The sequence below is a fragment of the Lonchura striata genome, chromosome Z (assembly GCF_046129695.1).
Source record: "Lonchura striata isolate bLonStr1 chromosome Z, bLonStr1.mat, whole genome shotgun sequence".
In the NCBI taxonomy this organism is placed as follows: Eukaryota; Metazoa; Chordata; class Aves; order Passeriformes; family Estrildidae; genus Lonchura; species Lonchura striata.
The window spans coordinates 75,819,080-75,829,581 of NC_134642.1; the positions used below are offsets into that span (position 1 = coordinate 75,819,080).

At 42.2% G+C, this 10,502-nt stretch overlaps 1 pseudogene; it reads right to left on the bottom strand.

Moving 5' to 3' along the window:
• Positions 1-10,299, bottom strand: part of LOC144248354 (3'-5' RNA helicase YTHDC2-like) — an 87,748-nt pseudogene extending 77,449 nt beyond the window's left edge.
• Positions 10,300-10,502: the final 203 nt, after the last annotated feature.

Consider the following 10,502-nt stretch of genomic DNA (forward strand, 5'->3'; position numbering starts at 1 on the left):
TGAGAGCTTAAAGGTACTTGTTGTCATCTGATCACACTCATTTAATCTCCTGACTCTGGAATTTCAACAGAAAATAATCCTGTTAATTGTTTGTTCAATCAATGATTCTCATTGCCAACCCTTAGAATTAACAAGTCCACTGACCTTGCTGCTTCTTTTCGTTGTACTTCACCATCTCTTTGTTTGTATACCCAGTGCTTCGTAAAATGTCCTCCAGAAACATCTCTTTAACTTCAAAAGGTCTCCCTTGGAATAAAATAAAAAAATCTGTAAAAGATCATCTATTCACCAGCTTCACTTACAGAATTAATTTTTAAATAAACTACCTTCACTGGAGTTCATTTTTCTCAAAACTGTACAAAATAAAACATTTCCAAAATCAAATGCCACCTTGTTTCGCCTCAACCTCTTCAATTTTATGAAGTGCTCCAGCAGGAGATGTTCATAAGATTGACAGTTATTAACTACAATTTTTTTAAAATGAGAAAAAGAAAACAGCCGTTTTTGTTTAGGCTTACAAACAAGAACTTGCCATGTAAGTCTGCCATCTGGATTAAAAATGTAATTCATTAATAAGCAATTAATACAGCTTTTTGCAAGGTTCCACACAGAGACAGTACATCTTTGTACTGAACTACTTTCTTTTCATGAGAATCATGTGAGAAGGCAGCCTTATCTCCATGTCCTCAACTAATTCAGCAAAGCTGAGCTTTCTTTACTGAATACTTCTGGACAGATGAGACACCCCAGCGGCCTTTACCTTCTGATAATTTATCCCGATTTCTTTTTCAACAGGACTGTTTTCTAGACCTTATCTGTCGACATTGCAGGATGCTTTTTGCATGGAGATTAAAATCTCTACATTTTGATTTCTTCTTCCTTAACCTGACTCAGGAACACTCAGGATTTTCCTTCAGAAAGAACAATCCACAATTCCCATACTTTTAGAAGCTGTCACAGAGGAAGCCTTCCAACACTGATCACAAACTCTGTGTACTACAGCGATCCACAGCTACCAAATGTGGTTTCTGTGGTCAGGATTTTGTATTGCTGAAGGAGACTCAAACCTTGTATATTACATTAACAGACAAAGCCACTTCTTTTTATTCTTAAATTAACCAAAAAAAAACCTCAAAAAAACAAACGGGAAAAAAACATCTTTTGTATTGTTATTGGCCTGTTACATAACCAGCACAAACACTGTGGTAAACTGGAGAGATTGGGAGAGATTGCCAGCAGATTTTCCAACACAAATTGACCGATCTGAAAGAACAGGAAGCTGCAAAAAGACTAAACTGGAAAGTCATACAACAATCACAACTGAGGCACTCCCTTGTAAAAAAAATTCAGAGCACATGAAATCACGTGTAATTTCCAGATTCCTGTCTCCAACAAGCTGCAAACCTTATTCAACTGGGCGGAAATTCAAAACTGAGAACTAAACACTTCCATCTGCAAAAAAAGGAAGGAAAAAAAGGTTTCCTCCTCACAAACATTTGCTAAAATAAACCAGTAAGCAATCCCATTTCCTAAAACCGTTGAGATTTTTTTAAAAAAGGCTGACATGCAGAGAGTCTACCTGATTGTCAGATAAAGCATTTCTCTTAAAAGCTACTTTTCAAAACACATTAAAGTTGGACATTACTGTTGAAAAAGTAAGAGGATTGCAAGGTGCCAGAGGAGGTCACCCATGCAGAAAACCTGCAAACCAGGAGGGTGGGGCAAAAACCACAAACCCACAAAAACCCCCCATCTCCCACGCATTTACATTTTGCTTTTACTAAAGATCAGTCAAATGAAATTAAACCAGCAAATAATGGTAACTTTTCTTTGCATTTGAATGTAGTCTAACTGCAGGTAACTGAGTCTGCAAACAAACTAAGCGAAACTGGATGTCTTTTCTGAATATTTACCCAGATGAACAACTACTAATTTTCCTTAAATCAGAGAGTCATGTGATTCTTTTTTCATGTGAAACCCAATCTGCCTAAGCCTGTATTTCTGAACCGAACTTGTACAGTTATCTGTGTTCTATCCAGTAACCAGTAACAACCTTCACAAAGCCTGAAGAGTAAGATCCTACTGGAATGCACTGATATATATCACACTCATGTAGCTCCTAAGTCCTGTATCAGCATGAAGACAGAATTTCAATAACCTCTTCCTACTTCTTCAATTAAGAGTGGAGGGGGGCAGGATGTACCTGCATTTACAGAACTCCCAGGGACTAGAACACTTCACTTTGAATGAGGTGCAAACAGTCAAGAAACAAGAAACCTGCAAACAGAAAGAACAAGGATTCCTGTAATTCTCAGTGTATTAATCATGTGCCTTTCCTCAGAATAATTTGCTACAGTTTAGTAAGATCTGTGAGTCTCAGGGCAGGTATACTCAGACTTAAGAGTTAAGATCAAGACTTACTATGTATTACTGGGCAGCTTCCAAAATACCTAATAAAGAGATTTGCGTCTAGAGCAGCACTAGAGAGAATTAGTTTTATTCTGGTTTTGCAGCACATCTCTCAGTTTTATTAGCAAGAAGTCGCTGAACCTATCCCTCTCATGTACTTCATCCTGTAACAAAAGGGGAAAAAAAAAAGAGATGAAAAACCATCACAGATTCAGGATCACAACTTCTGACAAAAACAAACTTCTCTAAAAAAAAAATACATGTTTTGGTGGCACATTACAGAGGCCTTAAAATGTGTGAGTCTAGTTTAAGTAATAGGTTTTTTTAAAAAAAACTATCCATAAAGAAACAAAAATGCCTCAAAAAGTTTTTATCCACACTGAGTGCCTTGCAACACTGAAGCTGTAAACACTTTAACTTTAGAGGCTGAAGTGAGTATCTGAAACCTCTCTGATTTTGTATTTGAAGCCAAATTTCAAGAAAACACCACAAACTACAAATCTTATTTTAATAAATTCTCACTTCACCACTGATAAGCATTTAAAGAAATGTATGACACCACAGAATCAGAAAAACAGACACATTGATTAGACAAGTCATACACAAAGCCTGTAGGTTAAGGCACATAACTGATTAATCATCTTTTTCATTCTTCTGTTTTGATTTATATTATGAATGAAGGAAACAAGGACTCAAAATACAAAGTTTGTAGGCTGACATCAAGAATGTATAGATCATTCTCCTGCTTTTTTAACTTTGATAAACAGGCAGGCACCTAAACTTACCTTTTCATCTTCAGTACTTAAATCTTGCCAAAAACATTCTAGTTCCCTTTACCTATTCAATTCCATCACAGGAATATTGACATAGTCACAAATGAACAATCTGAATAATTTGCTAGCAATTAGACTCCACATTACCTAGAAAACTCTGGGCAAACAAATGGACTGAAAACCTGTATTGCTAAAACAAATGGTAAGAGAAATTCTGACACAATCACATTGAGCCACATCAAGGTAAGCCTCCCTATGGATTTTCTGCTGACCACAGAAGTTCAGAAAAATTTACACTTCTGTCCTTCTCCACTCCTCCTGATTCCACACTTAATCATTGGCATGAAAATAAGATATTTTTACAGGAAAAACGCAAACACACAGAAAAACACCAAACTGCACAAAACATGCATTCTACTCTTTGAAGTCTTTAAAGTTGATTCAGATTCTACCAAACAAAAACACCTACAGTGCTCCGCAAATTTAAGTAAAACAAATGAGGACCTCATTTTCCAAAGCAATACATATTGCTCCACCCCACATGAAAGACCACAGGATGCTCACCACAATAACATGGGTCACGGTGGAGAGAGTGCTGTCTCCTGCCATCAGCGTGCCAAGGAGCATGTCATTAGTGCAGAATGTTACCAGCGTCTTTGGAGAAACCCTATGGATCACATCACAGAGACAACTCAGGGGTTTGCACCATTTAAAGCTTTCCATGGATCAAAAAATTAAAGCAGCTGCTGACCAGAAGAGATATTATGGTTCTCTCCTCAAAAGATTCATGCGCACCACTTGTTTTTAAACTGTGCCTTTTCCCAGACATTTCCTAACAATTTGTAGTGCTTGGCGCCCCAAAACTCTGGACAACGGACTAATTGGAAGAATAAGATTCAATTTTAATAAATAAGGAAGTAAAAGTAAACTGTGAAGAAAGCCTGCACGTCATTCATTTTACTAGAAAATTCCATGTGGAAAACCAGGTTCCAATTCCTCAGCCTGTGCTTGGATATAGCCTTTGTACTTGTCTACACGTGGTGGGATGAGCCTGTCTGGACGCCAGGTGCCTACCCAAGCCACTCTATCTGTCCTCTCCATGGGCAGGGAGAGGAAACACAACAAAAAGACTCCCAGGCTCCAGAGAAAGACAAGGAGAACGTGGGTCTCTCCCACGGGAAAGTGGGCTCTCCACGAGCTTCTCCAATATGGGTCCTTCCCATGGTCTGCAGTTCTCCAGGAACTGCTGCAGCACAGGTCCTTTTCCACAGGGTGCAGTGCTTCAGGAACAGCTTGCTCCAGTGTGGGACCCCACAGGGTCACAATCCTGACAGCAAACCTGCTTCTGTGTGGCTCCCTCCCCGGGGCCACAGCTTCTGCCAGGAGCCTGTTTCAGCACAGACTTCCCAGAGGATCACAGTCTCCTTCAAGCATCTACCTGCTCCAACACAGAATCCTTCACAGGAGGATCCCTGCTGCACCGCGGACCTCCACGGCCTGCTGGGCCACAGCTGCCTCACCATGGGCTGCACCATGGGCTGCCCTGGCACCTGGAGGATCTCCTCCCCTCCTGCACTGACCTTCCTGTGTGCAGAGCTGCTTCTCTCACATGCTTTCACCGCTCTTCCTGAACTGCTGCCTCTGTTGTGCAGGTTTTCCTCCCCATTCCCCACTGTCCCAGAGGCACTGTCACCATCGCAGATAGGCTCAGCCTTGGCCAGAGGCAGGTCTGTCTTGGCTGGCACCGGCTCTGTCACACACGGGAGAGGCTTCTGGCACCTCCTCACAGAAGCCTCCCCACAGCTCCCAAAGCCTTGCCTTGAAGACACAACTCATTACAGCTGACTAAATCACAGGGTCATCTGCTTGATCCTCTGGTTTTTCAGGAGGTGAAAATACTGAAATGTTACAATTCTATACCTGGGACACAGTTAGCTGTCCCAATAAAAACAGCAATTCTCACTACTCCCTCTGCTACTGCCATCCTAAAAGAGCTGAAAAGTTCCTCTGTACTGTACTCTACCGCTTTTCTCTGGAAGACAGTTAAGCAAACCTCTCTAAACATCTCCACTCCAAATTTCTTTTGTCCACAGCTCAAAATATTGTTATCTCTCCCTTTCAGTGTTTCCCTGGAGTAATTGTATTGATTTTTCTCAAGCTGGATTTTCTGCACTGCTTCCAGTAATTCTACCATTTTCACCTGACTTTGCTCTTCTTCTGCCAGCATAGTACTTCCATTTATTAATCATCCAGCTTATTTGTGACATATTTTCACCAGCTCTTCTAATCTCTTAATATCCTTGTGAGCTTTCATACACATATTTGAATTCTTATTGTGGCTTCATTGTTCAAGTGCTTTCATTTTAACCAGCTATGTGTTATCTTTGTTCACTCAAGCAACACAACCTTTGGCCATCTTCTGGTCACTCATATCTCAACTGCTGGCCCTTCCCTGAAATGTCATTTTGCTACATGGTGCAAAGATGTAAAAACCCCAACCAATCCATTCATGCTCTGCTTTACAGACAAACTCATCAAGTGATACTGAAATCTCTTACTTTTACATCACTTCATGTTTTAAACACAGAAGCTGAAGAAGAGTACATTTAATCCAGACTAGACTGATAAATAATGCTCAGCTTCATCAGTCACATTCCAATTGTTTTGTTTTCCCTTTTATGGCTCCTATCAACTCTCACTACATAACATTACTTACAGCATGCTGGTTTTCACACCTCCCTTCAAAGTTTGCAGACCTTTTGGATCCACACATGTTAAAAGCAGAGAGGGGGGAAAAAAAAAGAAGAAAGTGTAGACTTGATCTGAAAATCAGACAAGGATTTCCATGCCTACACTCCGCAGAAGAAATCAACAGAAAATACCTGAGATTCAGTTCTGTAAGACAACCTTCTACATGAAACTGCAAAACACAGGAAGAAAGCCATCCTTTTCACTCTTACGTATTCCTTACCTGCAGTAACGTATCCCACCTGTGAGGCTGCAACACAAACATACTGCGGTTTCAATGTACACAAGATTCACAAGACCAACACAAGATCAACCGACACTTAGAAGTACCATTGGTACCTGCTCTCGAACCGGATCTGGTAACCAATTGTCTGGCCAATCTTCTCTCTTCTTTCTGCTGCCACTCTTTCAGCCACTGCAACAGCTGCTAAACGTCTTGGCTGAGTACAAAACACACGACAGGGAGTTCCATTCTTGTAGCAGTCATCAAGGATAAATTGAGGGATCTGTAAAGAAGTGGTTCAAATTTGCTCTTTGAGAAAGTCACAGCTTTGTTAGCACAGGGAAACCATTAACTGCACATCAATATTGCACACTGCAAAAGACTTTTCATTACAATTATCACAGCAAGCATATCTGAATCAGCAGAAAATAAATTCCTAAGTATAACCTATTTAGGTTTTTTTAAAAGAAAAACCTTACAGTGCCTCCCTCCTGCTTCAGAGAAATCTAAAAAAAACCAAAGCCCTGTAGATAATCTCACATTTTAACACAAAAAAATAGATTACTCTGGATACTAAGAACAGAACTAGCCTTAGAAGAAAAAGAGTTCTACAAACATCACAGCTACTTTCCCTTCAATGTTTTGTATTATTTTAATGAGAAAATGGTATCTACCATAAAATTCTAAGGAATCATTTATGCTTCTAGTACCTATCTGGAGGCTTAGTGTTTCAAAAGCAAGAAAATAAACTGGAACAACATTTTCAATCACACAGGAAAAGGAAAGCCTTAAAATAGCATCAAAATACCCCATATCACAACTGTTACACAATTGGCATTAGTTTAGAATAAATACTGTTATAGTTTTTATTTCATTGAAGCAACATACCTGCGTCGTTTTTCCCCATCCAGTCTCTCCTATAATCAAAACAATTTTATTGTCCTTTATGGTTTGGACAATTTCTTTCTCTTTTTCAAGAACTGGTAGTGACTGCCTGAAGGAATCAAACTCTGATTCCCCTCTTTTCCCTGGGACCTGGGGGATACCATCATTAAGTCGACCACTTATTTTGTTTACTTCTTTCTTTTCTGTGAAGACAAGTTAAAAGTTTATTTATGCAGACACAGAGGAAGGTCACAAAAACACTGCTCAAAAATTGTACTTAAAAATTAACATTGCTGGCTTTTTATGCATCCCTCTGGGTAAAGTGACAAACCCATCACACATTTAGATGTCATATTTATAGCATGTCCTGCAGTGCTTGGAATAGATATTTTGTCAAAACAGTTATTACTTTCATAGGTATTTTGAAGAAAACCAGACTCTTCCAGAGCATTGCTCCAAGTCAAAATAGCCTACAAAGAGCAAAAGGAGAAACAAACTAAACCAGACCAGCCTGGTGTATTTTGGTGGCCTTTGTATCTGTGCCCACATTTCACACCTGCAGTTCCCTCTAGAAATACACGCTGACAGAGTCAAACCTTTAAGCTATTCCACACGTTTGCCTGAAATCATACCAATGCAAGCATGCTGTATCAAGAGCCCTGGCCCCCACGCAGCAGTGCGATGTGTTAGAAAGCAGTGCCTAAGTAGCCAAAAAACGGGCACATCTTCTGAGGGAGCTACTTCACATCCATCATTGCAAGTGCTACTCTATAATTCCTTGAGAATTATTCTTGCTGTAGCTTGCTGTAAACTCAGTTATACATATGTATAATATGTATATTATGTAATGCCATTAACAGATTCATATACTAAATTTCAAGCTCTGTTGTACCAAGACAGACTAAGAAATCAGGAGAACTAAAAATACATTCTTGAGATGCAGAGAAAGGCAAATATTAGACTGTTCATTAACTTATCCCTTACACTCCTAAGACATTGCATTTCAGTACTTTTATTACAGCTTCCCTCTGTTCATATAACAATCCCATTAAACAACAAAAACAATTGGAATTAACAGCAAAGAAAGCACGTCAAGAAGAGACACCACGTATCAAAAACATGCAATTAAACAAGGCATACTGGTACAAATGTTTTCTGTTCACTACACCCATCTCTGCACACAGAAACACAGTGCAATTCTTCCACTTGTAGCTGCTAAAGCAATAATCTAGATGAAAACCTTGCTTTAAAAATAAAAAAACAAGATTTCAACAGAAGTTTGTCTCTCAGTGAACTCTTCCATATTCAAGAAATCAAGTCTGGACAGTAGTCTCTTAAGGACCAAATCTATTTTGTAGAGATGAAGAAATAAAAACTGAAATTCTTCATTTATCAAGGACACTAATTTCTATAAGCAGAACAGACAACCTCATTTTCTCATATAGGCGTTCTTATGGCATCACAGTAACACTGACTCTTCAACCCCACCTCACAGTTACTTCTGTGAAGCCACATTTCAAAATGTGCTTCCAAAAAAGATTTGGCTGGAACTGGCTCAAAGATTCTAAATTAACACAACACAAGGTGGACATCTCAATGTGCATGATATGACTTCCCAAGTTCCTCACAGCACCAGTTATAAAAGACCTTAAAAGTAAGGAAAATTAATGCATTTGTTCGAAGGTGTCTGTTAGGACACCAGAGGGGACAGAGAGGTTTGTTTTGTCACTGGGTTGCAGGTGGTTTCGAGTGGTGTCAATGGACAAGTCCAAATCAGAACACATGCTGAATGTACCAGATTCAACAGCACAGGCACTTCCTCGCTCTGTCCTTGGCAGGAGCTCCGCGCGTTCCTTATTTGTGACGGGAAAGCGCTGAATTAGGCTCCGGACGGCGTGTTTCGTACAGAGAGCCAAGTCACAAGTCATGACTGAGTGTGCCTCTGACACATCCTTCTTCCTTACAGTCAGGTATCAATTGGCTCCTTTTCTGTCAGGGGGGAGGGAAAACTTATTTTAGGAAAAAGGAACCTACTCTAGGTTAACTTTTATCTGTCAGGGTATGAGATGCTAAGCAAAATCTTTAGAAAAAAAAAACAGAAATCACAGTGAGAACCTTTTTTAATGGAGCCATTAAATCCACAAAGTATAAAATCAAGCTGTCCCAAAATGCATGTCACAAGCTTTTCCAAGCATGCATACAGCAATGAACAAAGATGCTCATTTCTGTAGCTACTTTTACACTTTTTTCTCTAATACTCTTCCTTGCAACACAGTTGGGTATGTTGAAAACATCAATCAGGTTATCATTAGTCTTGAAATTCTATCTGTCTGCACCAAAGAACTGAAAACTGTACCCCGACTCACCCCTTGCTTTTAGATACCAGTCCAAGAGACTGACAGAGCCGGTGAACAAATGTTCTTTCAGTACTAGTGAAACTAGAAGGAAATTCCATCTCTAGAATGATAAATAAGAATGAAAAGACAGTAACAATGCAACAGGCAGCAATCTTGACATCTCAACGTTACAGAACACAGAATTGTTAGGATTGGAAGGGAGACCACCCAGTGCAACCCCCCTGCAGGGTCACCTGGAGCAGGTGACACAGGAACACATCTAGGGTTTGGGATGTGTCCAGAGGGGGAAATTCAACGCTTTCCCTGGGCAGCAGTTTCAGTGCTCTGCCACTCTCAAAGGAAAGAAGTTCTCCCTCAAGTTCAGGTGGAACTTCTTCTCTTTGAATTTATGGCCATTGCTCCTTGTCCTGTCACCAAAAAGCCTGCACCGCCTTCCTGGGACTCATCTTGGAGATATTCATATGCATTAGTGAGATCCCCTCTCAGTCTCCTCTGGGCCAAACAGGACCAACTCCCACAGCTCTCCTGATGCGAGACCTCTCATCTCAGTGGTCTCTGCCGGACCCGCTCTATCAGCTCCCTGTCTCCGTGCTGGGGAGCCCAGAGATGGACACAGCACCCCAGCCGTGCCTCACCAGGGCCGGGCAGAGGGGCAGGATCCCCTCCCTGACCCGCTGCCAGCGCCCTCCCCACACCCGCAGCTGCCCCGGGCCGGGCCGTGCCGCGCACCCGCCTCGTCCCCGCTCCGGAACCGCTCCAGGGCCAGCTGCGCCGCTATTGCCACCACCTCGTCCACGCCGGCGGCCCCGAGGGGCTCGGCCCGGGCGCGCACCGCGGCGGCGGCAGCCCCGTCCCCCGCAGCCCCGCCGGGCTGCCGCCGCGGGACCCGCCCGTGTCGCGACATGGCCCCGACACGGCCCCGCGCGGCCCCGCACGGCCCCGACACCGCCCGGACCCGGGGCCGCAGCCGCTCGGCCCGAGGGCGCCGCCGGGGCGGGGCGGGGCCGGCTGGAGCCGCCCGCAGCCGAGCCGGCCCCGGCGGGAGGAAATTGGCGCTGGTCCCGCCGCTCGGGGGGCACGGCTGCCCGAGGAGCGCGCTGCGCGTGT